This window comes from Tachyglossus aculeatus, chromosome 4 (assembly GCF_015852505.1).
Source record: "Tachyglossus aculeatus isolate mTacAcu1 chromosome 4, mTacAcu1.pri, whole genome shotgun sequence".
Classification (NCBI taxonomy): Eukaryota; Metazoa; Chordata; class Mammalia; order Monotremata; family Tachyglossidae; genus Tachyglossus; species Tachyglossus aculeatus.
Window position 1 is genome coordinate 110,376,819 of NC_052069.1, and position 27,364 is coordinate 110,404,182.

A 27,364-nucleotide genomic window follows, 5' to 3' on the forward strand; every position below is an offset into this window, starting at 1 on the left:
AGCTAAGAGTGAAAAGGTGATGCAGAGGGAGTGGGAGATGAGGAAAAGTGGGCTTTAGTCTGGGAAGGCCTCTTGGAGGAGATGGCGCCTTCAATAAGGCCCTGAAGTGGGGGAGAGTAATTGTCTGTCGGATTTGAGGAGGGAGGGCATTCCAGGCCCGAGGCAGAGCACGGGCCAGGAGTCGGCAGCAAGACAGGTGAGGTTGAAGCACAATGAGAAGGTTCATTCATTCATTCAATCGTATTTATTGAACGCTTACTGTGTGCAGAGCACTGTACTAAGCACTTGGGAAGTACAAATCGGCAACATATAGAGACGGTCCCTACCCAACAACAGGCTCAGTACTTGAGGAGTGAAATCTGCAGACAGGGTTGTAGAAGAGAAGCGAGGTGAGGTAGGAGGGGTTGAGGTGATGGAGTACTTTAAAGCTAATGGTGAGGAGGTTTTGTTTGAAGCAGAGCTGGATGGACAACCATTGCAGATTTTTGAGGAGGTGGGGGCGACGTGTCCCAAATGTTTCTGTAGAATAGTGATCCGGGCAGCAGAGTGAAGTATGGACTGGAGTGGGGAGAGACGGGAGGTTGGGAGGTCAGCAAGGAGGCTGATGCAGTAATCCAGTCGGGATAGGATGAATGGATGCATTAACATGGTAGCAGTTTGGACGGAGAGGAAAGGGTGGATGGGCTGAATCTTAATCCCCATTTTACAGATGAAGAAACTGAGGCACAGAGAAGTTAAGTGATTTGCCCAAGTTCACCCAGCAGACAAGAAAGAGCTGGGATCAGAACCCAGACCTGTGCTCTTTCCATTAGGCAACACTGCTTCTCTGCGATGACTTGGGTCCTTCAGTCAGTCTATAGCAGTATTTACTGAGGGCTTACTCTCTGCAGAATACTATACCAAGTGCTTGGGAGAATACAATTGCGAGGAGATGGAAGAACTATGTGTCTCGTCGTGATAGATTTTCAGGGAAAATGGGATGATTCAATTAAATGAGGCAGTTCCATATCAGTGGGAAATCTGGCAACATTTACCATACAGAGTATCCTCTTTTTGATTGATCATTTAAGATATGAAATGGAGAGGCCGAGCAAGTTCTCCAAGCAGCAGGGACTGTGTTGCGATTTTCTTTTACAGCTCCTCACACCATGCTTTATCTACTGTTGACACTCAAAATAATATAGCTGACTGGACTAAAAGGGAGCTCCCAGAAGGTGCTTTCTCTCCAAAATCTGAACCTAAACCTACATAATTCCCCCCTTCAAAGCCTTAATGAAGGCACATCTCCTTCAAGAAGCCTTCCCTGACTGAGGCCCCCTTTCCTCTTCTCCCACTCCCTTCTGCATCATCCTGATTTGCTCCCTTTATTCATCCTCCCCACCCCCAAGCCCCAAGGCACTTGTTAACATAGCTGTAATTTATTTGTATTAATGTCTGTCTCCCCCTCTAGACTCTAAACTCATCGTGGGCAGGGACTATGTTTATTGTTGTATTGTAGTCTCCCAGGTGCTTAGTACGGTGCTCTGCACACAGTAAGTGCTCAATAAACACGATTGATGATGAATAAATACGATTGAATGACTGAGTGAATGAATAACGCTTTCTGGGGTGCCTGTCTTCCAAGGACATCGCACAGTATAGCTCTTTCTAAAGATCTTCATTGTCCCTAGAAAAAGATGGTCTCATAACCACGGGATGTCTACCATTGCTGGTGATATTACTACTAAGGATAATTACTTGTTACCTCTGGATGCTACAAGTGGGAAAGGACCTGGGTCAATCATTGGCCCTTTAACTAAGAAGAACAGAGCTTTCCAGCGTGGCGAGTTCCATTGTCAGTTGGAAGAGCAGAGGAGAGTCGGCTCACTGGAAATCGGAAGGGGCAACTGAGACTGGGAAGTCCAAGGCGTCTCCTCCACCCCTTTCACCTCCGAGAGGAGGAATTCTAAAAACACACGCTTCTCGTGGGTGAAGTCACAGAGGCCATCGGGGAACTTCGGGCATCGTGGGAACAGCCGTGGGAACAGGTTGGTTTATTCTGCCGTTCAACCCTCGGAAAGTGATGGACTCTCAAAAAGTATTAAACTACAAAATAGAGGGGTATTTCTGCCTTGATTTTTCCTTGCGCTTCTCCCCAGCACCTCTCTTTTCTGACCCGACACCAGCATTTGTTGCTCCTAAACAACCGATTTATTTTTAAACACGGTTCAGTGAGGGCACTCGGTAATTATTTGAGAGCTCAGTCCTAAGTAGGGTAAGGTTATACTCCAACACACTGGTTGTTTCCCTTCCTGAATCCTCACGCTTCCACCTCAATCTCTTTGACCCTATTGTGTCTCCCATTCCCCAACTTCACCTTAAAATCTCTTGGCCCTATCTTTTCTTAATTTCTGTCTACCCCTCCCTCCACCTACGTCAATCACTCAGCGGTATTTACTGAGCGCTTACTATGTGTGGAGCACTGGGCTAAGTGCTTGGAAAAGTACAGTACCACAGAATTAGTGGATACGTTTCCCGCCCATAATGAGTTTACAGTCTAGAGATGAGATTACGGTCTAGATATAACAGAGTTGGTAGACACGTTCCCTACCCACCACGAGCTTACAGTCTAGAAGGGAAGACATTCATTTAAATAAATAATTTATAATATATCATTTAGAGATAGGCACATAAGTGCTGTAGGGCTGTGTGTGGGGAGAGAAGCAACATGGTGGAGTTGGAGTTCAGAAAATCATGGGTTCTTAATCCTGGCCCTGCCACTTGTCTGCTGCGTGACCTTGGGCAAGTAACTTAACATCTCTGGGCCTCAGTTACCTCATCTGTAAAATGGGAATTGAGACTGGGAGCCCTACGTTGGGACAGGGACTGCATCCAACCCGATTTACTTGTAACCACCCCAGCACTTAGTACAGAGCCAGGCACATAATAATAATAATAATAATAATAATAACAATAATAATAATAATGATGGCATTTGTTAAGCGCTTACAATGTGCAAAGCACTGTTCTAAGCGCTGGGGAGGTTACAAGGTGATCAGGTTGTCCCATTGGGGGCTCACAGTCTTCATCCCCATTTTCCAGATGAGGTAACTGAGGCACAGAGAAGTTAAGTGACTTACCCAAAGTCACACAGCTGACAATTGGCGGAGCTGGGATTTGAACCCACGACCTCTGACTCCAAAGCCCGCGCTCTTTACACTGAGCCACGCTGACATAGTAAGCGCTTAACAAATTACCATAATTATTATTATTACCAAATGTCCAAAGGTCACATATCCAGCTACTTGGTCTCATCCCATCCCATCTATTTATTAGAGAAGCCGCAGGGCTCAGTGGATAGGTCACGGTCCTGGGAATCAGAAGGACCTGGGTTCTAATCCTCGCTTTACCACATTCCTGCTGTGTGACCTTGGGCAAGCCACTTAACTTCTCTGGGCCTCAGTTACCTCATTTGTAAAATGAGGATTAAGATTGTGGGATGGGACTGTGTCCAACCTGAGTTACTGGAATGCTGGAGCACTTAGAATGGTGCTTGGCACATAGTAAGCACCCTACGAGTACCATAATTATTAATTATTATTCCTTTCACGTTCTCCTCTTGCAAACCTTTCTTTTCTTCCCCTCTCCAAATCCCTGGTTTCTGCTCTTACCCTGTGGTTTCCCCTGCCGTTGGTATTCGTTTTCCTGTTTTTGGAACCCTGCTCTCCAAGCTTCGGGTGCCCGGCTGTAGTGTGTTTCACAGTTTCCTTCCTAGATGGTGCTGTCAACTCACAAGTAATTTCAAAGTGCAGCTATCAAGAAGCATTATTCCAATTATAGCCTCTGGCAACTTGGCTGCCTTTGAAGAGGCCTTTCAGAAATCAGCAGCTGAAAGTGCATGAGGGATTTCGGAGCCAGGAATCTCAACTATGTCGACCACCTCCAAAGGATATATTATTGCACACTGTAATCTCAAAGTGCATTGCTGTTGTCAGGAGGAAAAGCAGGGACTTAGAGAGAGAAGTCCAATAATCCCCTTCTCCTCCAACTTCGAAGCTTCTTTTCTATTTTTCTTCTCGCACTGAAATGGTGAGCTATTGGCTTTGGAGACGATAAGGTCCTTGTGGGTAGGGATCATGTTTATCAACTCTATTGTTTTACTCTCCCAAGCACTTAGTACAGTGCTCTGCACCCAGGCAGGGCTCCCATTATAGTGATTGATAGATACTGGAGACCCAGAAGTAAATCATCAGGAGTCAGGAATCATGTCTTCAAACTCTGTTGTATTGTACTCCCCCAAGAGCTTAGGACGGCGCTCTATACTCACTCTGTACAGTGAGTGCTCAATCAATACCACTGATTAAGTCATTTAGAACTTGGTCTTTGTTTAATCAATCAATCAATCCATCAATCGTATTTATTGAGCGCTTACTATGTGCAGAGCACTGTACTAAGCGCTTGGGAAGTACAAATTGGCAACATAAAGAGACCATCCCTACCCAACAGTGGGCTCACAGTCTAAAAGGGGGAGACAGAGAACAAAACCAAGTGGCAGCAAACCTTGCGACTCCCAGGCCCCTACCCTGTCCCCATGCAGCAGACAAACGGCAGCAAACCTAGTGACTCCCAGGACCCTACCCTGTCATCATCAATCGTATTTATTGAGCGCTTACTATGTGCAGAGCACTGTACTAAGACCTTGGGAAGTACAAATTGGCAACATATAGAGACAGTCCCTACCCAACAGTGGGCTCACAGTCTAAAAGGGGGAGACAGAGAACAAAACCAAATGGCAGCAAACCTTGTGACTCCCAGGCCCCTACCCTGTCCCCATGCAGCAGACAAATGGCAGCAAACCTTGTGACTCCCAGGCCCCTACCCTGTCATCATCAATCGTATTTATTGAGCGCTTACTATGTGCAAATCACTGTACTAAGCGCTTGGGTAGTACAAATTGACAACATATAGAGACAGTCCCTACCCAACAGTGGGCTCACAGTCTAAAAGGGGGAGACAGAGAACAAAACCAAACGGTAGCAGACCTTGCGACTCCCAGGCCCCTACCCTGTCCCAATGCAGCAGACAAACGGCAGCAAACCTCGTCACTCCCAGGCCCCTACCCTGTCCCCATGCAGCAGACAAATGGCAGCAAAACTTGTGACACCCAGGCCCCTACCCTGTTATCATCAATCATATTTATTGAGCGCCTACTATGTGCAGAGCACTGTACTAAGGGCTTGGGAAGGACAAATTGGCAACATATAGAGACACTCCCTACTCAACAGTGGGCTCACAGTCTAAAAGGGGGAGACAGAGAACAAAACCAAATGGCAGCAAACCTTGGGACTCCCAGGCCCCTACCCTGTCCCTACGCAGCAGACAAATGGCAGCAAACCTTGAGACTCCAAGGCCCGTGCCCTGTCCCCATGCAGCAGACAAACTGCAGCAAACCTCGTAACCCCCAGGCCCCTACCCTGTCATCATCAATCGTATTTATTGAGCGCTTACTATGTGCAGAGCACTGTACTAAGCGCTTGGGAAGTACAAATTGGAAACATATAGAGACAGTCCCTACCCAACAGTGGGCTCACAGTCTAAAAGGGGGAGATAGAGAACAAAACCAAATGGCAGCAAACCTTGTGACTCCCAGGCCCCTACCCTGTCCCCATGCAGCAGACAAATGGCAGCAAACCTTGTGACTCCCAGGCCCCTACCCTGTCCCCATGCAGCAGACAAATGGCAGAAAACCTTGTGACTCCCAGGCCCCTACCCTGTCATCATCAATCATATTTATTGAGCGCCTACTATGTGCAGAGCACTGTACTAAGCGCTTGGGAACTACAAATTGGCAACATATAGAGACAGTCCCTACCCAACAGTGGGCTCACAGTCTAAAAGGGGGAGACAGAGAACAAAACCAAATGGCAGCAAACCTTGTGACTCCCAGGCCCCTACCCTGTCCCCATGCAGCAGATAAATGGCAGCAAACCTTGTGACTCCCAGGCCCCTACCCTGTCATCATCAATCGTATTTATTGAGCGCTAACTATGTGCAGAGCACTGTACTAAGTGCTTGGGAACTACAAATTGGCAACATATAGAGACAGTCCTTACGCAACAGTGGGCTCACAGTTTAAAAGGGGGAGACAGAGAACAAAACCAAATGGCAGCAAACCTTGTGACTCCCAGGCCCCTACCCTGTCCCCATGCAGCAGATAAATGGCAGAAAACCTTGTGACTCCCAGGCACCTACCCTGTCATCATCAATCGTATTTATTGAGCGCTATGTGCAGAGCACTGTACTAAGCGCTTGGGAAGTAAAAATTGGCAACATATAGAGACAGTCCCTACCCAACAGTGGGCTCACAGTCTAAAAGGGGGAGACAGAGAACAAAACCAAATGGCAGCAAACCTTGTGACTCCCAGGCCCCTACCCTGTCCCCATGCAGCAGACAAACGGCAGCAAACCTTGTGACTCCCATGTCCCTACCCTGTCATCATCAATCGTATTTATTGAGCGCCAACTATGTGCAGAGCACTGTACTAAGCGCTTGGGAAGTACAAATTGTCAACATATAGAGACAGTCCCTACCCAACAGTGGGCTCACAGTCTAAAAGGGGGAGACAGAGAACAAAACCAAATGGCAGCAAACCTTGTGACTCCCAGGCCCCTACCCTGTACCCATGTAGCAGATAAATGGCAGCAAACCTTGTGACTCCCAGGCCCCTACCCTGTCATCATCAATCGTATTTATTGAGCGCTAACTATGTGCAGAGCACTGTACTAAGCGCTTGGGAAGTACAAATTGGCAACATATAGAGACAGCCCCTACCCAACAGTGGACTCACAGTCTAAAAGGGGGACACAGAGAACAAAACCAAATGGCAGCAAACCTTGTGACTCCCAGGGCCCTACCCTCTCCCCATGCAGTAGACAAATGGCTGCAAACCTTGTGACTCCCAGGCCCCTACCCTGTCATCATCAATCGTATTTATTGAGCGCTTACTATGTGCAGAGCACTGTACTAAGCGCTTGGGAAGTACAAATTGGAAACATATAGAGACAGTCCCTACCCAACAGTGGGCTCACAGTCTAAAAGGGGGAGACAGAGAACAAAACCAAATGGCAGCAAACCTTGTGACTCCCAGGCCCCTACCCTGTCCCCATGCAGCAGACAAACGGCAGCAAACCTTGTCACTCCCAGGCCACTACCCTGTCCCCTTGCAGCAGACAAATGGCAGCAAACCTTGTGACTCCCAGGCCCCTACCCTGTCATCATCTATCGTATTTATTGAGCGCTTACTAGGTGCAGAGCACTGTACTTGGCGCTTGGGAAGTACAAATTCGCAACATATAGAGACAGTCCCTACCCAACAGTGGGCTCACAGTCTAAAAGGGGGAGACAGCGAACAAAAAAAAATGGCAGCAAACCTTGTGACTCCCAGGCCCCTACCCTGTCCCCATGCAGCAGACAAACAGCAGCAAACCTTGTGACTCCCAGGCCACTACCCTGTCCCCATGCAGCAGACAAACGGTAGCAAACCTTGTCACTCCCAGACCCCTACCCTGTCCCCATGCAGCAAACAAATGGCAGCAAACCTTGTGACTCCCAGGCCCCTACCCTGTCATCATCAATCGTATTTATTGAGCGCTTACTATATGCAGAGCACTGTACTAAGCGCTTGGGAAGTACAAATTCGCAACATATAGAGACAGTCCCTACCCAACAGTGGGCTCACAGTCTAAAAGGGGGAGACAGAGAACAAAACCAAATGGCAGCAGACCTTGTGACTCCCAGGCCACTACCCTGTCCCCATGCAGCAGACAAACGGCAGCAAACCTTGTGACCCCCAGGCCACTACCCTGTCCCCATGCAGCAGACAAATGGCAGCAAAACTTGTGACTCCTAGGCCCCTACCCTGTCATCATTAATCATATTTACTGAGCGCCTACTATGTGCAGAGGACTGTACTAAGCGCTTGGGAAGTAAAAATTGGCAACATATAGAGACAGTCCCTACCCAACACTGGGCTCACAGTCTAAAAGGGGTAGACAGAGAACAAAAGCAAATGGCAGCAAACCTTGTGACTCCTAGGCCCCTACCCTGTCCCCATGCAGCACACAAACGGCAGCAAACCTTGTCACTCCCAGGCCACTACCCTGTCCCCATGCAGCAGACAAATGGTAGAAAACCTTGTCACTCCCAGGCCCCTACCCTGTCCACATACAGCAGATAAATGGCAGTAAAACTTGTGACTCCCAGGCCCCTACCCTATCATCATTAATCGTATTTATTGAGCGTTTACTATGTGCAGAGCACTGTACTAAGCGCTTGGGAAGTACAAATTGGCAACATATAGAGACAGTCCCTACCCAACAGTGGGCTCACAGTCTAAAAGGGGGAGACAGAGAACAAAACCAAATGGCAGCAAACCTTGTGATTCCCAGGCCCCTACCCTGTCATCATCAATCGTATTTATTGAGCGCTGTGTCCAGAGCACTGTACTAAGAGCTTGGGAAGTAGAAATTGGCAACATATAGAGACAGTCCCTACCCAACAGTGGGCTCACAGTCTAAAAGGGGGAGACCGAGAACAAAACCAAATGTCAGCAAACCTTGTGACCCCCAGGCCCCTACCCTGTCCCCATGCAGCAGATAAATGGCAGCAAACCTTGTGACTCCCAGGCCCCTACCCTGTCATCATCAATCGTATTTATTGAGTGCTTACTATGTGCAGAGCACTGAACTAAGCGCTTGGGAAGTACAAATTGGTAACATATAGAGACAGTCCCTTCCCAACAGTGGGCTCACAGTCTAAAAGGGGGAGACAGAGAAGAAAACCAAATGGCAGCAAACCTTGTGACTCTGAGGCCCCTACCCTGTCCCCATGCAGCAGATAAATGGCAGCAACCTTGTGACTCCCAGGCCCCTACCCTGTCATCATCAATCGTATTTATTGAGCGCTAACTGTGTGCAGAGCACTGTACTAAGAGCTTGGGAAGTACAAATTGGCAACATATAGAGACAGTCCCAACCCAACAGTGGGCTCACAGTCTAAAAGGGGGAGACAAAGAACAAAACCAAATGGCAGCAAACCTTGTGACTCCCAGGTCCCTACCCTGTCCCCATGCAGCAGACAAACAGCAGTAAACCTTGTCACTCCCAGGCCCCTACCCTGTCCCAATGCAGCAGACAAATGGCAGCAAATCTTGAGACTCCCAGGCCCCTACGCTGTCATCCTCAATCATATTTATTGAGCGCCTACTATGTGCAGAGCACTGTACTAAGCGCTAGGGAAGTACAAATTGGCAACATATAGAGACATTCCCTACCCAACAGTGGGCTCACAGTCTAAAAGGGGGAGACAGAGAACAAAACCAAATGGCAGCAAATCTTGTGACTCCCAGGCCCCTACCCTGTCCCCGTGCAGCAGACAAATGGCAGCAAACATTGTGACTCCCAGGCCCCTACCCTGTCATCATCAATCGTATTTATTGAGCGCTTACTATGTGCAGAGCAATGTACTAAGCGCTTGGGAAGTACAAATTGGCAACATATAGAGACAGTCCCTACCCAACAGTGGGCTCACAGTCTAAAAGGGGGAGACAGAGAACAAAACCAAATGGCAGCAAACCTTGTGACTCCCAGGCCCCTACCCTGTCCCCATGCAGCAGACAAACGGCAGCAAACCTTGTCACTCCCAGGCCCCTACCCTGACCCCATGCAGCAGACAAATGGCAGCAAACCTTGTGACTCCCAGGCCCCTACCCTGTCCCCATGCAGCAGACAAACGGCGGCAAACCTTGTCACTCCCAGGAGCCTACCCTGACCCCATACAGCAGACAAATGGCAGCAAACCTTGTGACTCCCAGGCCCCTACCCTGTCATCTTCAATCGTATTTATTGAGCGCTGTGTGCAGAGCACTGTACTAAGCGCTTGGGAAGTAGAAATTGGCAACATATAGAGACAGTCCCTACCCAACAGTGGGCTCACAGTCTAAAAGGGGGAGACCGAGAACAAAACCAAATGTCAGCAAACCTTGTGACCCCCAGGCCCCTACCCTGTCCCCATGCAGCAGATAAATTGCAGCAAACCTTGTGACTCCCAGGCCCCTACCCTGTCATCATCAATCGTATTTATTGAGTGCTTACTATGTGCAGAGCACTGAACTAAGCGCTTGGGAAGTACAAATTGGCAACATATAGAGACAGTCCCTTCCCAACAGTGGGCTCACAGTCTAAAAGGGGGAGACAGAGATCAAAACCAAATGGCAGCAAACCTTGTGACTCCCAGGCCCCTACCCCATCCCCATGTAGCAGACAAACAGCAGCAAACCTTTTCACTCCCAGGCCACTACCGTGTCCCCATGCAGCAGACAAACGGCAGCAAACCTTGTGACTACCAGGCCCCTACCCTCTCATCCTCAATCATATTTATTGAGCGCCTACTATGTGCAGAGCACTGTACTAAGAGCTTGGGAAGTACAAAATTCGCAACATATAGAGACAGTCCCTACCCAACAGTGGGCTCACAGTCTAAAAGGGGGAGACAGGGAACAAAACAAATGGCAGCAAACCTTGTGACTCCCAGGCCCCTACCCCCGTCCCCATGCAGCAGACAAACGGCAGCAAACCTTGTCACTCCCAGGCCCCTACCCTGTCCCCATGCAGCAGATAAATGGCAGCAAACCTTGTGACTACCAGGCCCCTACCCTGTCATCATCAATCGTATTTATTGAGTGCTAACTATGTGCAGAGCACTGTACTAAGCGCTTGGGAAGTACAAATTGGCAACATATAGAGACAGTCCCTACCCAACAGTGGGCTCACAGTCTAAAAGGGGGAGACAGAGATCAAAACCAAATGGCAGCAAACCTTGTGACTCCCAGGCCCCTACCCTGTCATCATCAATCGTATTTATTGAGCGCTTACTATGTGCAGAGCACTGTACTAAGCACTTGGGAAGTACAAATTGGCAACATATAGAGACAGTCCCTACCCAACAGTGGGCTCACAGTCCAAAAGGGGGAGACAGAGAACAAAACCAAATGGCAGCAAACCTTGTGACTCCCAGGCCCCTACCCTGTCCCCATGCAGCAGACAAACGGCAGCAAACCTTGTCACTCCCAGGCCCCTACCCTGACCCCATGCAGCAGACAAATGGCAGCAAACCTTGTGACTCCCAGGCCCCTACCCTGTCCCCATGCAGCAGACAAACAGCAGCAAACCTTGTCACTCCCAGGAGCCTACCCTGACCCCATACAGCAGACAAATGGCAGCAAACCTTGTGACTCCCAGGCCCCTACCCTGTCCCCATGCAGCAGACAAACGGCAGCAAACCTTGTCACTCCCAGGCCCCTACCCTGACCCCATACAGCAGACAAATGGCAGCAAACCTTGTGACTCCCAGGCCCCTACCCTGTCATCATCAATCGTATTTATTGAGCGCTGTGTGAAGAGCACTGTACTAAGCGCTTGGGAAGTAGAAATTGGCAACATATAGAGACAGTCCCTACCCAATAGTGGGCTCACAGTCTAAAAGGGGGAGACCGAGAACAAAACCAAATGTCAGCAAACCTTGTGACCCCCAGGCCCCTACCCTGTCCCCATGCAGCAGATAAATGGCAGCAAACCTTGTGACTCCCAGGCCCCTACCCTGTCATCATCAATCGTATTTATTGAGTGCTTACTATGTGCAGAGCACTGAACTAAGCGCTTGGGAAGTACAAATTGGCAACATATAGAGACAGTCCCTTCCCAACAGTGGGCTCACAGTCTAAAAGGGGGAGACAGAGAAGAAAACCAAATGGCAGCAAACCTTGTGACTCTGAGGCCCCTACCCTGTCCCCATGCAGCAGATAAATGGCAGCAACCTTGTGACTCCCAGGCCCCTACCCTGTCATCATCAATCGTATTTATTGAGCGCTAACTGTGTGCAGAGCACTGTACTAAGAGCTTGGGAAGTACAAATTGGCAACATATAGAGACAGTCCCAACCCAACAGTGGGCTCACAGTCTAAAAGGGGGAGACAGAGAACAAAACCAAATGGCAGCAAACCTTGTGACTCCCAGGTCCCTACCCTGTCCCCATGCAGCAGACAAACGGCAGTAAACCTTGTCACTCCCAGGCCCCTACCCTGTCCCAATGCAGCAGACAAATGGCAGCAAATCTTGAGACTCCCAGGCCCCTACGCTGTCATCCTTAATCATATTTATTGAGCGCCTACTATGTGCAGAGCACTGTACTAAGCGCTAGGGAAGTACAAATTGGCAACATATAGAGACATTCCCTACCCAACAGTGGGCTCACAGTCTAAAAGGGGGAGACAGAGAACAAAACCAAATGGCAGCAAATCTTGTGACTCCCAGGCCCCTACCCTGTCCCCGTGCAGCAGACAAATGGCAGCAAACATTGTGACTCCCAGGCCCCTACCCTGTCATCATCAATCGTATTTATTGAGCGCTTACTATGTGCAGAGCAATGTACTAAGCGCTTGGGAAGTACAAATTGGCAACATATAGAGACAGTCCCTACCCAACAGTGGGCTCACAGTCTAAAAGGGGGAGACAGAGCTCAAAACCAAATGACAGCAAACCTTGTGACTCCCAGGCCCCTACCCCATCCCCATGTAGCAGACAAACGGCAGCAAACCTTTTCACTCCCAGGCCACTACCGTGTCCCCATGCAGCAGACAAACGGCAGCAAACCTTGTGACTCCCAGGCCCCTACCCTCTCATCCTCAATCATATTTATTGAGCGCCTACTATGTGCAGAGCACTTTACTAAGAGGTTGGGAAGTACAAAATTCGCAACATATAGAGACAGTCCCTACCCAACAGCGGGCTCACAGTCTAAAAGGGGGAGACAGGGAACAAAACAAATGGCAGCAAACCTTGTGACTCCCAGGCCCCTACCCCGTCCCCATGCAGCAGACAAACGGCAGCAAACCTTGTCACTCCCAGGCCCCTACCCTGTCCCCATGCAGCAGATAAATGGCAGCAAACCTTGTGACTACCAGGCCCCTACCCTGTCATCATCAATCGTATTTATTGAGCGCTAACTATGTGCAGAGCACTGTACTAAGCGCTTGGGAAGTACAAATTGGCAACATATAGAGACAGTCCCTACCCAATAGTGGGCTCACAGTCTAAAAGGGGGAGACAGAGATCAAAACCAAATGGCAGCAAACCTTGTGACTCCGAGGCCCCTACCCTGTCATCATCAATCGTATTTATTGAGCGCTTACTATGTGCAGAGCACTGTACTAAGCACTTGGGAAGTACAAATTGGCAACATATAGAGACAGTCCCTACCCAACAGTGGGCTCACAGTCTAAAAGGGGGAGACAGAGAACAAAACCAAATGGCAGCAAACCTTGTGACTCCCAGGCCCCTACCCTGACCCCATGCAGCAGACAAATGGCAGCAAACCTTGTGACTCCCAGGCCCCTACCCTGTCCCCACGCAGCAGACAAACGGCAGCAAACCTTGTCACTCCCAGGAGCCTACCCTGTCGCCATGCAGCAGATAAATGGCAGCAAACCTTGTGACTCCCAGGCCCCTACCCTGTCATCCTCAATCGTATTTATTTAGCGCCTACTATGTGCAGAGCACTGTACTAAGCGCTTGGGAAGTACAAATTGGCAACATATAGAGACAGTCCCCACCTAACAGTGGGCTCACAGTCTAAAAGGGGGAGACAGGGAACAAAACAAATGGCAGCAAACCTTGTGACTCCCAGGCCCCTACCCCGTCCCCATGCAGCAGACAAACGGCAGCAAACCTTGTCACTCCCAGGCCCCTACCCTGTCGCCATGCAGCAGATAAATGGCAGCAAACCTTGTGACTACCAGGCCCCTACCCTGTCATCATCAATCATATTTATTGAGCGCTAACTATGTGCAGAGCACTGTACTAAGCGCTTGGGAAGTACAAATTGGCAACATATAAAGACAGTCCCTACCCAGCAGTGGCCTCACAGTCTAAAAGGGGGAGACAAAGAACAAAACCAAATGGCAGCAAACCTTGTGACTCCCAAGCCCCTACCCCGTCCCCATGCAGCAGACAAACGGCAGCAAACCTTGTCACTCCCAGGCCCCTACCCTGTCCCCATGCAGCATATAAATGGCAGCAAACTTTGTGACTCCCAGGCCCCTACCCTGTCATCATCAATCGTATTTATTTAGCGCCTACTATGTGCAGAGCACTGTACTAAGCGCTTGGGAAGTACAAATTGGCAACATATAGAGACAGTCCCCACCTAACAGTGGGCTCACAGTCTAAAAGGGGTAGAAAGAGAACAAAACCAAATGGCAGGAAACCTTGTGACTCCCAAGCCCCTACCCTGTCCCTACGCAGCAGACAAATGGCAGCAACCTTGTGACTCCCAGGCCCCTACCCTGTCATCATCAATCGTATTTCTTGAGCGCCGTGTGCAGAGCACTGTACTAAGCACTTGGGAAGTAGAAATTGGCAACATATAGAGACAGTCCCTACCCAACAGTGGGCTCACAGTCTAAAAGGGGGAGACCGAGAACAAAACCAAATGTCAGCAAACCTTGTGACCCCCAGGCCACTACCCTGTCCCCATGCAGCAGACAAACGGTAGAAAACCTTGTCACTCCCAGGCCCCTACCCTGTCCACATACAGCAGATAAATGGCAGTAAAACTTGTGACTCCCAGGCCCCTACCCTGTCATCATTAATCGTATTTATTGAGAGTTTACTATGTGCAGAGCACTGTACTAAGCGCTTGGGAAGTACAAATTGGCAACATATAGAGACAGTCCCTACCCAACAGTGGGCTCACAGTCTAAAAGGGGGAGACAGAGAACAAAACCAAATGGCAGCAAACCTTGTGTCTCCCAGGCCCCTACCCTGTCCCCATGCAGCAGATAAATGGCAGCAACCTTGTGACTCCCAGGCCCCTACCCTGTCATCATCAATCGTATTTATTGAGCGCTGTGTGCAGAGCACTGTACTAAGCGCTTGGGAAGTAGAAATTGGCAACATATAGAGACAGTCCCTACCCAACAGTGGGCTCACAGTCTAAAAGGGGGAGACCGAGAACAAAACCAAATGTCAGCAAACCTTGTGACCCCCAGGCCCCTACCCTGTCCCCATGCAGCAGATAAATGGCAGCAAACCTTGTGACTCCCAGGCCCCTGCCCTGTCATCATCAATCGTATTTATTGAGTGCTTACTATGTGCAGAGCACTGAACTAAGCGCTTGGGAAGTACAAATTGGCAACATATAGAGACAGTCCCTTCCCAACAGTGGGCTCACAGTCTAAAAGGGGGAGACAGAGAAGAAAACCAAATGGCAGCAAACCTTGTGACTCTGAGGCCCCTACCCTGTCCCCATGCAGCAGATAAATGGCAGCAACCTTGTGACTCCCAGGCCCCTACCCTGTCATCATCAATCGTATTTATTGAGCGCTAACTGTGTGCAGAGCACTGTACTAAGAGCTTGGGAAGTACAAATTGGCAACATATAGAGACAGTCCCAACCCAACAGTAGACTCACAGTCTAAAAGGGGGAGACAGAGAACAAAACCAAATGGCAGCAAACCTTGTGACTCCCAGGTCCCTACCCTGTCCCCATGCAGCAGACAAACGGCAGTAAACCTTGTCACTCCCAGGCCCCTACCCTGTCCCAATGCAGCAGACAAATGGCAGCAAATCTTGAGACTCCCAGGCCCCTACGCTGTCATCCTTAATCATATTTATTGAGCGCCTACTATGTGCAGAGCACTGTACTAAACGCTAGGGAAGTACAAATTGGCAACATATAGAGACATTCCCTACCCAACAGTGGGCTCACAGTCTAAAAGGGGGAGACAGAGAACAAAACCAAATGGCAGCAAATCTTGTGACTCCCAGGCCCCTACCCTGTCCCCGTGCAGCAGAGAAACGGCAGCAAACCTTGTCACTCCCAGGCCCCTACCCTGACCCCATGCAGCAGACAAATGGCAGCAAACCTTGTGACTCCCAGGCCCCTACCCTGTCCCCATGCAGCAGACAAACGGCAGCAAACCTTGTGTCTCCTAGGCCCCTACCCTGTCCCCATGTAGCAGATAAATGGCAGCAAACCTTGTGACTCCCAGGCCCCTACCCTGTCATCCTCAATCATATTTATTTAGCGCCTACTATGTGCAGAGCACTGTACTAAGCGCTTGGGAAGTACAAATTCGCAACATATAGAGACAGTCCCCACCTAACAGTGGGCTCACAGTCTAAAAGGGGGAGACAGGGAACAAAACAAATGGCAGCAAACCTTGTGACTCCCAGGCCCCTACCCCGTCCCCATGCAGCAGACAAACGGCAGCAAACCTTGTGACTCCCAGGCCCCTACCCTGTCCCCCTGCAGCAGATAAATGGCAGCAACCTTTGACTCCCAGGCCCCTACCCTATCATCATCAATCGTATTTATTGAGCGCTTACTATGTGCAGAGCACTGTTCTAAGCGCTTGGGAAATACATCTTGGCAACATATAGAGACAGTCCCTACCCAACAGTGGGCTCACAGTCTAAAAGGGGGAGACAGAGATCAAAACCAAATGGCAGCAAACCTTGTGACTCCCAGGCCCCTACCCTGTCCCCATGCAGCAGATAAATGGTAGCAAACCTTGTGACGCCCAGGCCTCTACCCTGTCATCATCAATCATATTTATTGAGCGCTAACTATGTGCAGAGTACTGTACTAAGCGCTTGGGAAGTACAAATTGGCATCATATCGAGACAGTCCCTACGCAAAAGTGGCCTAACAGTCTAAAAGGGGGACACAGAGAAAAAAACCAAATGGCAGCAAACCTTGTGACTCCCAGGGCACTACCCTGTCCCCATGCAGCAGAAAAATGGCAGCAAACCTTGTGACTCCCAGGCCCCTACCCTCTCATCATCAATCGTATTTATTGAGCGCTTACAATGTGCAGAGCACTGTACTAAGCCCTTGGGAAGTACAAATTGGCAACATATAGAGACAGTCCCTACCCAACAGTGGGCTCACAGTCTAAAAGGGGGAGACAGAGAACAAAACCAGATGGTAGCAAACCTTGTGACTCCCAGGCCCCTACCCTGTCCCCATGCAGCAGACAAACGGCAGCAAACCTTGTGACTCCCAGGCCCCTACCCTGTCCCCATGCAGCAGACAAATGGCAGTAAACCTTGTGACTCCCAGGCCCCTACCCTGTCATCCTCAATCGTATTTATTGAGCGCCTACTATGTGCAGAGCACTGTACTAAGCACTTCGGAAGTACAAATTGGCAACATATAGAAACAGTCCCCACCCAACAGTGGGCTCACAGTCTAAAAGGGGCAGACAGAGAACAAAACCAAATGGCAGGAAACCTTGTGACTCCCAAGCCCCTACCCTGTCCCTACGCAGCAGACAAATGGCAGCAAACCTTGTGACTCCCAGGCCCATGCCCTGTCCCCATGCAGCAGACAAACTGCAGCAAACCTCGTGACTCCCAGGCCCCTACCCTGTCATCATCAATCGTATTTATTGAGCGCTTACTATGTGCAGAGCACTGTACTAAGCGCTTGGGAAGTACAAATTGGCAACATATAGGGACAGTCCCTACCCAACAGTGAGCTCACAGCCTAAAAGGGTGAGACAGAAAACAAAACCAAATGGCAGGAACTTTGCGACTCCCAGGCCCCTACCCTGTCATCATCAATCGTATTTATTGAGCGCTAACTATGAGCAGAGCACTGTACTAAGCGCTTGGGAAGTACAAATTGGCAACATAAAGAGACAGTCCCTACCCAACAGTGGGCTCACAGTCTAAAAGGGGGAGACAGAGAACAAAACCAAATGGCAGCAAACCTTGTGACTCCCAGGCCCCTACGCTGTCCCCATGCAGCAGACAAACGGCAGCAAACCTTGTCACTCCCGGGCCACTACCCTGTCCCCATGCAGCAGACAAATGGCAGCAAACCTTGTGACTCCGAGGCCCCTACCCTGTCATCATCAATCGTATTTATTGAGCGCTAACTATGTGCAGAGCACTGTACTAAGCGATTGGGAAGTACAAATTGGCAACATATCGAGACAGTCCCTACCCAACAGTGGCCTCACAGTCTAAAAGGGGGAGACAGAGAACAAAACCAAATGGCAGCAAACCTTGTGACTCCCAGGCCCCTACCCTGTCCCCATGCAGCAGACAAATGGCAGCAAACATTGTGACTCCCAGGCCCCTACCCTGTCATCATCAATCGTATTTATTGAGCGTTTACTACGTGCAGAGCACTGTACTAAGCGCTTGGGAAGTACAAATTGGCAACATATAGAGACAGTCCCTACCCAACAGTGGGCTCACAGTCTAAAAGAGGGAGACAGAGAACAAAACCAAATGGCAGCAAACCTTGTGACTCCCAGGACCCTACCCCGTCCCCATGCAGCAGACAAACGGCAGCAAACCTTGTGACTCCCAGGCCCCTACCCTCTCATCCTCAATCATATTTATTGAGCGCCTACTATGTGCAGAGCACTGTACTAAGCGCTTGGGAAGTACAAATTGGCAACATATAGAGACAGTCCCTACCCAACAGTGGGCTCACAGTCTAAAAGGGGGAGACAGAGAACAAAACCAAATGGCAGCAAACCTTGTGACTCCCAGGCCCCTGCCCTGTCATCATGTATCGTATTTATTGAGCGCTTACTAGGTGCAGAGCACTGTACTTGGCGCTTGGGAAGTACAAATTCGCAACATATAGAGACAGTCCCTACCCAACAGTGGGCTCACAGTCTAAAAGGGAGAGACCGAAAACAAAACCAAATGGCAGCAAACCTTGTGACTCCCAGGCCCCTACCCTGTCCCCATGTAGCAGACAAACGGCAGCAAACCTTGTCACTCCCAGGCCACTACCCTGTCCCCAAGCAGCAGACAAATGGCAGCAAACATTGTGACTCCCAGGCCCCTACCCTGTCATCATCAATCGTATTTATTGACCGCTTACTATGTGCAGAGCACTGTACTAAGCGTTTGGGAAGTACAAATTGGCAACATATAGAGACAGTCCCTACCCAATAGTGGGCTCACAGTCTAAAAGGGGGAGACAGAGATCAAAACCAAATGGCAGCAAACCTTGTGACTCCCAGTCCCCTACCCCGTCCCCATGCAGCAGACAAACGGCAGCAAACCTTGTCACTCCCAGGCCACTACCCTGTCCCCATGCAGCAGACAAACGGAAGCAAACCTTGTGACTCCCAGGCCCCTACCCTCTCATCCTCAATCATATTTATTGAGCGCCTACTATGTGCAGAGCACTGTACTAAGCGCTTGGGAAGTACAAATTGGCACCATATAGAGACAGTCCCTACCCAACAGTGGGCTCACAGTCTAAAAGGGGGAGACAGAGAAAAAAACCAAATGGCAGCAAACCTTGTGACTTCCAGGCCCCTACCCTGTCCCCATGCAGCAGACAAATGGCAGCAAACCTTGTGACTCCCAGGCCCCTACCCTGTCATCATCAATCGTATTTATTGAGCGCTAACTATGTGCAGAGCACTGTACTAAGCTATTGGGAAGTACAAATTGGCAACATATAGAGACAGTCCCTACCCAACAGTGGCCTCACAGTCTAAAAGGGGGGAGACAGAGAACAAAACCAAATGGCAGCAAACCTTGTGACTCCCAGGCCCCTACCCTGTCCCCATGCAGCAGACAAATGGCAGCAAACCTTGTGACTCCCAGGCCCCTACCCTGTCATCATCAATCGTATTTATTGAGTGTTTACTACGTGCAGTGCACTGTACTAAGCGCTTGGGAAGTACAAATTGGCAACATATAGAGACAGTCCCTACCCAACAGTGGGCTCACAGTCTAAAAGGGAGAGACCGAAAACAAAACCAAATGGAAGCAAACCTTGTGACTCCCAGGCCCTTACCCTGTCCCCATGCAGCAGACAAACGGCAGCAAACCTTGTCACTCCCAGGCCACTACCCAGTCCCCATGCAGCAGACAAACGGCAGCAAACCTTGTGACTCCCAGGCCCCTACCCTCTCATCCTCAATCATATTTATTGAGCGCCTACTATGTGCAGAGCACTGTACTAAGCGCTTGGGAAGTACAAATTGGCAACATATAGAGACAGTCCCTACCCAACAGTCGGCTCACAGTCTAAAAGGGGGAGACAGAGAACAAAACCAAATGGCAGCAAACCTTGTGACTCCCAGGCCCCTACCCTGTCCCCATGCAGCAGACAAATGGCAGCAAACCTTGTGACTCCGAGGCCCCTACCCTGTCATCATCAATCGTATTTATTGAGCGCTAACTATGTGCAGAGCACTGTACTAAGCGATTGGGAAGTACAAATTGGCAACATATAGAGACAGTCCCTACCCAACAGTGGCCTCACAGTCTAAAAGGGGGAGACAGAGAACAAAACCAAATGGCAGCAAACCTTGTGACTCCCAGGCCCCTACCCTGTCCCCATGCAGCAGACAAATGGCAGCAAACCTTGTGACTCCCAGGCCCCTACCCTGTCATCATCAATCGTATTTATTGAGTGTTTACTACGTGCAGTGCACTGTACTAAGCGCTTGGGAAGTACAAATTGGCAACATATAGAGACAGTCCCTACCCAACAGTGGGCTCACAGTCTAAAAGGGAGAGACCGAAAACAAAACCAAATGGAAGCAAACCTTGTGACTCCCAGGCCCTTACCCTGTCCCCATGCAGCAGACAAACGGCAGCAAACCTTGTCACTCCCAGGCCACTACCCAGTCCCCATGCAGCAGACAAACGGCAGCAAACCTTGTGACTCCCAGGCCCCTACCCTCTCATCCTCAATCATATTTATTGAACGCCTACTATGTGCAGAGCACTGTACTAAGCGCTTGGGAAGTACAAATTGGCAACATATAGAGACAGTCCCTACCCAACAGTGGGCTCACAGTCTAAAAGGGGGAGACAGAGAACAAAACCAAATGGCAGCAAACCTTGTGACTCCCAGGCCCCTACCCTGTCCCCATGCAGCAGACAAATGGCAGCAAACCTTGTGACTCCCAGGCCCCTGCCCTGTCATCATCTATCGTATTTATTGAGCGCTTACTAGGTGCAGAGCACTGTACTTGGCGCTTGGGAAGTACAAATTCGCAACATATAGAGACAGTCCCTACCCAACAGTGGGCTCACAGTCTAAAAGGGAGAGACCGAAAACAAAACCAAATGGAAGCAAACCTTGTGACTCCCAGGCCCCTACCCTGTCCCCATGCAGCAGACAAACGGCAGCAAACCTTGTCACTCCCAGGCCACTACCCAGTCCCCATGCAGCAGACAAACGGCAGCAAACCTTGTGACTCCCAGCCCCCTACCCTCTCATCCTCAATCATATTTATTGAGCGCCTACTGTGTGCAGAGCACTGTACTAAGCGCTTGGGAAGTACAAATTGGCAACATATAGAGACAGTCCCTACCCAACAGTCGGCTCACAGTCTAAAAGGGGGAGACAGAGAACAAAACCAAATGGCAGCAAACCTTGTGACTCCCAGGCCCCTACCCTGTCCCCATGCAGCAGACAAATGGCAGCAAACCTTGTGACTCCGAGGCCCCTACCCTGTCATCATCAATCGTATTTATTGAGCGCTAACTATGTGCAGAGCACTGTACTAAGCGATTGGGAAGTACAAATTGGCAACATATAGAGACAGTCCCTACCCAACAGTGGCCTCACAGTCTAAAAGGGGGAGACAGAGAACAAAACCAAATGGCAGCAAACCTTGTGACTCCCAGGCCCCTACCCTGTCCCCATGCAGCAGACAAATGGCAGCAAACCTTGTGACTCCCAGGCCCCTACCCTGTCATCATCAATCGTATTTATTGAGTGTTTACTACGTGCAGTGCACTGTACTAAGCGCTTGGGAAGTACAAATTGGCAACATATAGAGACAGTCCCTACCCAACAGTGGGCTCACAGTCTAAAAGGGAGAGACCGAAAACAAAACCAAATGGAAGCAAACCTTGTGACTCCCAGGCCCTTACCCTGTCCCCATGCAGCAGACAAACGGCAGCAAACCTTGTCACTCCCAGGCCACTACCCAGTCCCCATGCAGCAGACAAACGGCAGCAAACCTTGTGACTCCCAGGCCCCTACCCTCTCATCCTCAATCATATTTATTGAACGCCTACTATGTGCAGAGCACTGTACTAAGCGCTTGGGAAGTACAAATTGGCAACATATAGAGACAGTCCCTACCCAACAGTGGGCTCACAGTCTAAAAGGGGGAGACAGAGAACAAAACCAAATGGCAGCAAACCTTGTGACTCCCAGGCCCCTACCCTGTCCCCATGCAGCAGACAAATGGCAGCAAACCTTGTGACTCCCAGGCCCCTGCCCTGTCATCATCTATCGTATTTATTGAGCGCTTACTAGGTGCAGAGCACTGTACTTGGCACTTGGGAAGTACAAATTCGCAACATATAGAGACAGTCCCTACCCAACAGTGGGCTCACAGTCTAAAAGGGAGAGACCAAAAACAAAACCAAATGGAAGCAAACCTTGTGACTCCCAGGCCCCTACCCTGTCCCCATGCAGCAGACAAACGGCAGCAAACCTTGTCACTCCCAGGCCACTACCCAGTCCCCATGCAGCAGACAAACGGCAGCAAACCTTGTGACTCCCAGCCCCCTACCCTCTCATCCTCAATCATATTTATTGAGCGCCTACTGTGTGCAGAGCACTGTACTAAGCGCTTGGGAAGTACAAATTGGCAACATATAGAGACAGTCCCTACCCAACAGTCGGCTCACAGTCTAAAAGGGGGAGACAGAGAACAAAACCAAATGGCAGCAAACCTTGTGACTCCCAGGCCCCTACCCTGTCCCCATGCAGCAGACAAATGGCAGCAAACCTTGTGACTCCGAGGCCCCTACCCTGTCATCATCAATCGTATTTATTGAGCGCTAACTATGTGCAGAGCACTGTACTAAGCGATTGGGAAGTACAAATTGGCAACATATAGAGACAGTCCCTACCCAACAGTGGCCTCACAGTCTAAAAGGGGGAGACAGAGAACAAAACCAAATGGCAGCAAACCTTGTGACTCCCAGGCCCCTACCCTGTCCCCATGCAGCAGACAAATGGCAGCAAACCTTGTGACTCCCAGGCCCCTGCCCTGTCATCATCTATCGTATTTATTGAGCGCTTACTAGGTGCAGAGCACTGTACTTGGCGCTTGGGAAGTACAAATTCGCAACATATAGAGACAGTCCCTACCCAACAGTGGGCTCACAGTCTAAAAGGGAGAGACCGAAAACAAAACCAAATGGAAGCAAACCTTGTGACTCCCAGGCCCCTACCCTGTCCCCATGCAGCAGACAAACGGCAGCAAACCTTGTCACTCCCAGGCCACTACCCAGTCCCCATGCAGCAGACAAACGGCAGCAAACCTTGTGACTCCCAGCCCCCTACCCTCTCATCCTCAATCATATTTATTGAGCGCCTACTGTGTGCAGAGCACTGTACTAAGCGCTTGGGAAGTACGAATTGGCAACATATAGAGACAGTCCCTACCCAACAATGGGCTCACAGTCTAAAAGGGGGAGACAGAGAACAAAACCAAATGGCAGCAAACCTTGTGACTCCCAGGCCCCTACCCTGTCCCCATGCAGCAGACAAACGGCAGCAAACCTTGTCACTCCCAGGCCACTACCCTGTCCCCATGCAGCAGACAAATGGCAGCAAACCTTGTGACTCCCAGGACCCTACCCTGTCATCATCAATCGTATTTATTGAGCCCTAACTATGTGCAGAGCACTGTACTAAGCGCTTGGGAAGTACAAATTGGCAACATGTAGAGACAGTCTCTACCCAACAGTGGGCTCACAGTCTAAAAGGGGGAGACAGAGAACAAAACCAAATGACAGCAAACCTCGTGACTCCCAGGCCCCTACCCTGTCCCCATGCAGCAGACAAATGGCAGCAAACCTTGTGACTCCCAGGCCCCTGCCCTGTCATCATGTATCGTATTTATTGAGCGCTTACTAGGTGCAGAGCACTGTACTTGGCGCTTGGGAAGTACAAATTCGCAACATATAGAGACAGTCCCTACCCAACAGTGGGCTCACAGTCTAAAAGGGAGAGACCGAAAACAAAACCAAATGGAAGCAAACCTTGTGACTCCCAGGCCCCTACCCTGTCCCCATGCAGCAGACAAACGGCAGCAAACCTTGTGACTCCCAGGCCCCTACCCTGTCCCCATGCAGCAGACAAATGGCAGCAAACCTTGTGACTCCCAGGCCCCTACCCTGTCATCATCAATCATATTTATTGAGCGCTAACTATGTGCAGAGCACTGTACTAAGCGCTTGGGAAGTACGAATTGGCAACATATAGAGACAGTCCCTACCCAACAATGGGCTCACAGTCTAAAAGGGGGAGACAGAGAACAAAACCAAATGGCAGCAAACCTTATGACTCCCAGGCCCCTATCCTGTCCCCATGCAGTAGACAAATGGCAGCAAACCTTGTGACTCCCAGGCCCCTATCCTGTCCCCATGCAGCAGACAAATGGCAGCAAACCTTGTGACTCCCAGGCCCCTACCCTGTCATCATCATCAATCATATTTATTTAGCACCTACTATGTGCAGAGCACTGTACTAAGCACTTGGGAAGTACAAATTGGCAACATATAGAGACAGTCCCTACCCAACAGTGGGCTCACAGTCTAAAAGGGGGAGACAGAGAACAAAACCAAATGGCAGCAAACCTTGTGACTCCCAGGCCCCTACCCTGTCCCCATGCAGCAGATAAATGGCAGCAACCTTTGACTCCCAGGCCCCTACCCTGTCATCATCAATCGTATTTATTGAGCGCTTACTATGTGTAGAGCACTGTACTAAGCGCTTGGGAAATACATTTTGGCAACATATAGAGACAGTCCCTACCCAACAGTGGGCTCACAGTCTCAAAGTGGGAGACAGAGAACAAAACCAAATGGTAGCAAACCTTGTGACTCCGAGGCCCCTACCCTGTCCCCATGCAGCAGATAAATGGCAGCAAACCTTGTGACTCCTAGGCCCCTACCCTGTCATCATCAGTCGTATTTATTGAGCGCTAACTGTGTGCAGAGCACTGTACTAAGCGCTTGGGAAGTACAAATTGGCAACATATAGAGACAGTCCCTACCGAACAGTGGGCTCACAGTCTAAAAGGGGGAGACAGAGAACAAAACCAAATGGCAGTAAACCTTGTGACTCCCAGGCCCCTACCCTGTTCCCATGCAGCAGACAAACGGCAGCAAACCTTGTCACTCCCAGGCCCCTTCCCTGCCCCAATGCAGCAGACAAATGGCAGCAAACCTTGTGACTCCCAGGCAACTACCCTGTCTTCCTCAATCATATTTATTGAGCGCCTACTATGTGCAGAGCACTGTACTAAGCGCATGGAAGTACAAATTGGTAACATATAGAGACATTCCCTACCCAACAGTGGGCTCACAGTCTAAAAGGGGGAGACAGAGAACAAAACCAAATGGCAGCAAACCTTGTGACTCCCAGGCCCCTACCCTGTCCCCGTGCAGCAGACAAATGGCAGCAAACAATGTGACTCCCAGGCCCCTACCCTGTCATCATCATTCGCATTTATTGAGCGCTTACTATGTGCAGAGCACTGTACTAAGCGCTTGGGAAGTACAAATTGGCAACATATAGAGACAATCCCTACCCAACAGTGGGCTCACAGTCTAAAAGGGTGAGACAGAGAACAAAACAATTGGCAGCAAACCTTGTGACTCCTAGACCCCTACCCCGTCCCCATGCAGCAGACAAACGGCAGCGAACCTTGTCACTCCCAGGCCACTACCCGGTCCCCATGCAGCAGACAAACGGCAGCAAACCTTGTGACTCCCAGGCCCCTACCCTCTCATCCTCAATCATATTTATTGAGTGCCTACTATGTGCAGAGCACTGTACTAAGCGCTTGGGAAGTACAAATTGGCACCATATAGAGACAGTCCCTACCCAACAGTGGGCTCACAGTCTCAAAGGGGGAGACAGAGAACAAAACGAAATGGCAGCAAACCTTGTGATTCCCAGGCCTGTACCGTGTCCCTACGCAGCAGACAAATGGCAGCAAACCTTGTGACTCCCAGGCCCGTGCCCTGTCCCCATGCAGCAAACAAACTGGAGCAAACCTCGTGACTCCCAGGCGCCTACCCTGTCATCATCAATCGTATTTATTGAGCGCTTACTATGTGCAGAGCACTGTACTAAGCGCTTGGGAAGTACAAATTGGCAACATATAGAGACAGTCCCTACCCAACAGTGGGCTCACAGTCTAAAAGGGGGAGACAGAGAACAAAACGAAATGGCAGAAAACCTTGTGACTCCCAGGCCCCTACCCTGTCCCCATGCAGCAGATAAATGGCAGCAAACCTTGTGACTCCCAGGCCCCTACCCTGTCGTCATCAATCATATTTATTGAGTGCTTACTATGTGCAGAGCACTGTACTAAGCGCTTGGGAAGTACAAATTGGCAACATATAGAGACAGTCCCTACCCAACAGTGGGCTCACAGTCTCAAAGGGGGAGACAGAGAACAAAACCAAATGGCAGCAAACCTTGTGTCTCCTAGGCCCCTACCCTGTCCCCATGTAGCAGATAAATGGCAGCAAACCTTGTGACTCCCAGGCCCCTACCCTGTCATCCTCAATCGTATTTATTTAGCGCCTACTATGTGCAGAGCACTGTACTAAGCGCTTGGGAAGTACAAATTCGCAACATATAGAGACAGTCCCCACCTAACAGTGGGCTCACAGTCTAAAAGGGGGAGACAGGGAACAAAACAAATGGCAGCAAACCTTGTGACTCCCAGGCCCCTACCCCGTCCCCATGCAGCAGACAAACGGCAGCAAACCTTGTGACACCCAGGCCCCTACCCTGCCCCCTGCAGCAGATAAATGGCAGCAACCTTTGACTCCCAGGCCCCTACCCTGTCATCATCAATCGTATTTATTGAGCGCTTACTATGTGCAGAGCACTGTTCTAAGCGCTTGGGAAATACATCTTGGCAACATATAGAGACAGTCCCTACCCAACAGTGGGCTCACAGTCTAAAAGGGGGAGACAGAGATCAAAACCAAATGGCAGCAAACCTTGTGACTCCCAGGCCCCTACCCTGTCCCCATGCAGCAGATAAATGGCAGCAAACTTTGTGACGCCCAGGCCTCTACCCTGTCATCATCAATCATATTTATTGAGCGCTAACTATGTGCAGAGTACTGTACTAAGCGCTTGGGAAGTACAAATTGGCATCATATCGAGACAGTCCCTACGCAAAAGTGGCCTAACAGTCTAAAAGGGGGACACAGAGAAAAAAACCAAATGGCAGCAAACCTTGTGGCTCCCAGGGCACTACCCTGTCCCCATGCAGCAGAA

The 27,364-nt window shown here is 49.9% G+C and overlaps 1 protein-coding gene across 1 annotated transcript in view; it reads left to right on the plus strand.

The window, feature by feature from the left end:
• The first annotated feature begins 1,859 nt into the window (after positions 1-1,859).
• Positions 1,860-27,364, plus strand: part of BRD3 (bromodomain containing 3) — a 123,678-nt gene continuing 98,173 nt past the window's right edge. Inside the window, exon 1 of the mRNA XM_038744949.1 lies at positions 1,860-2,027. The gene's annotated coding sequence lies outside the window, so the exon portion shown is untranslated. The remainder of the gene's footprint in view (positions 2,028-27,364) is intronic.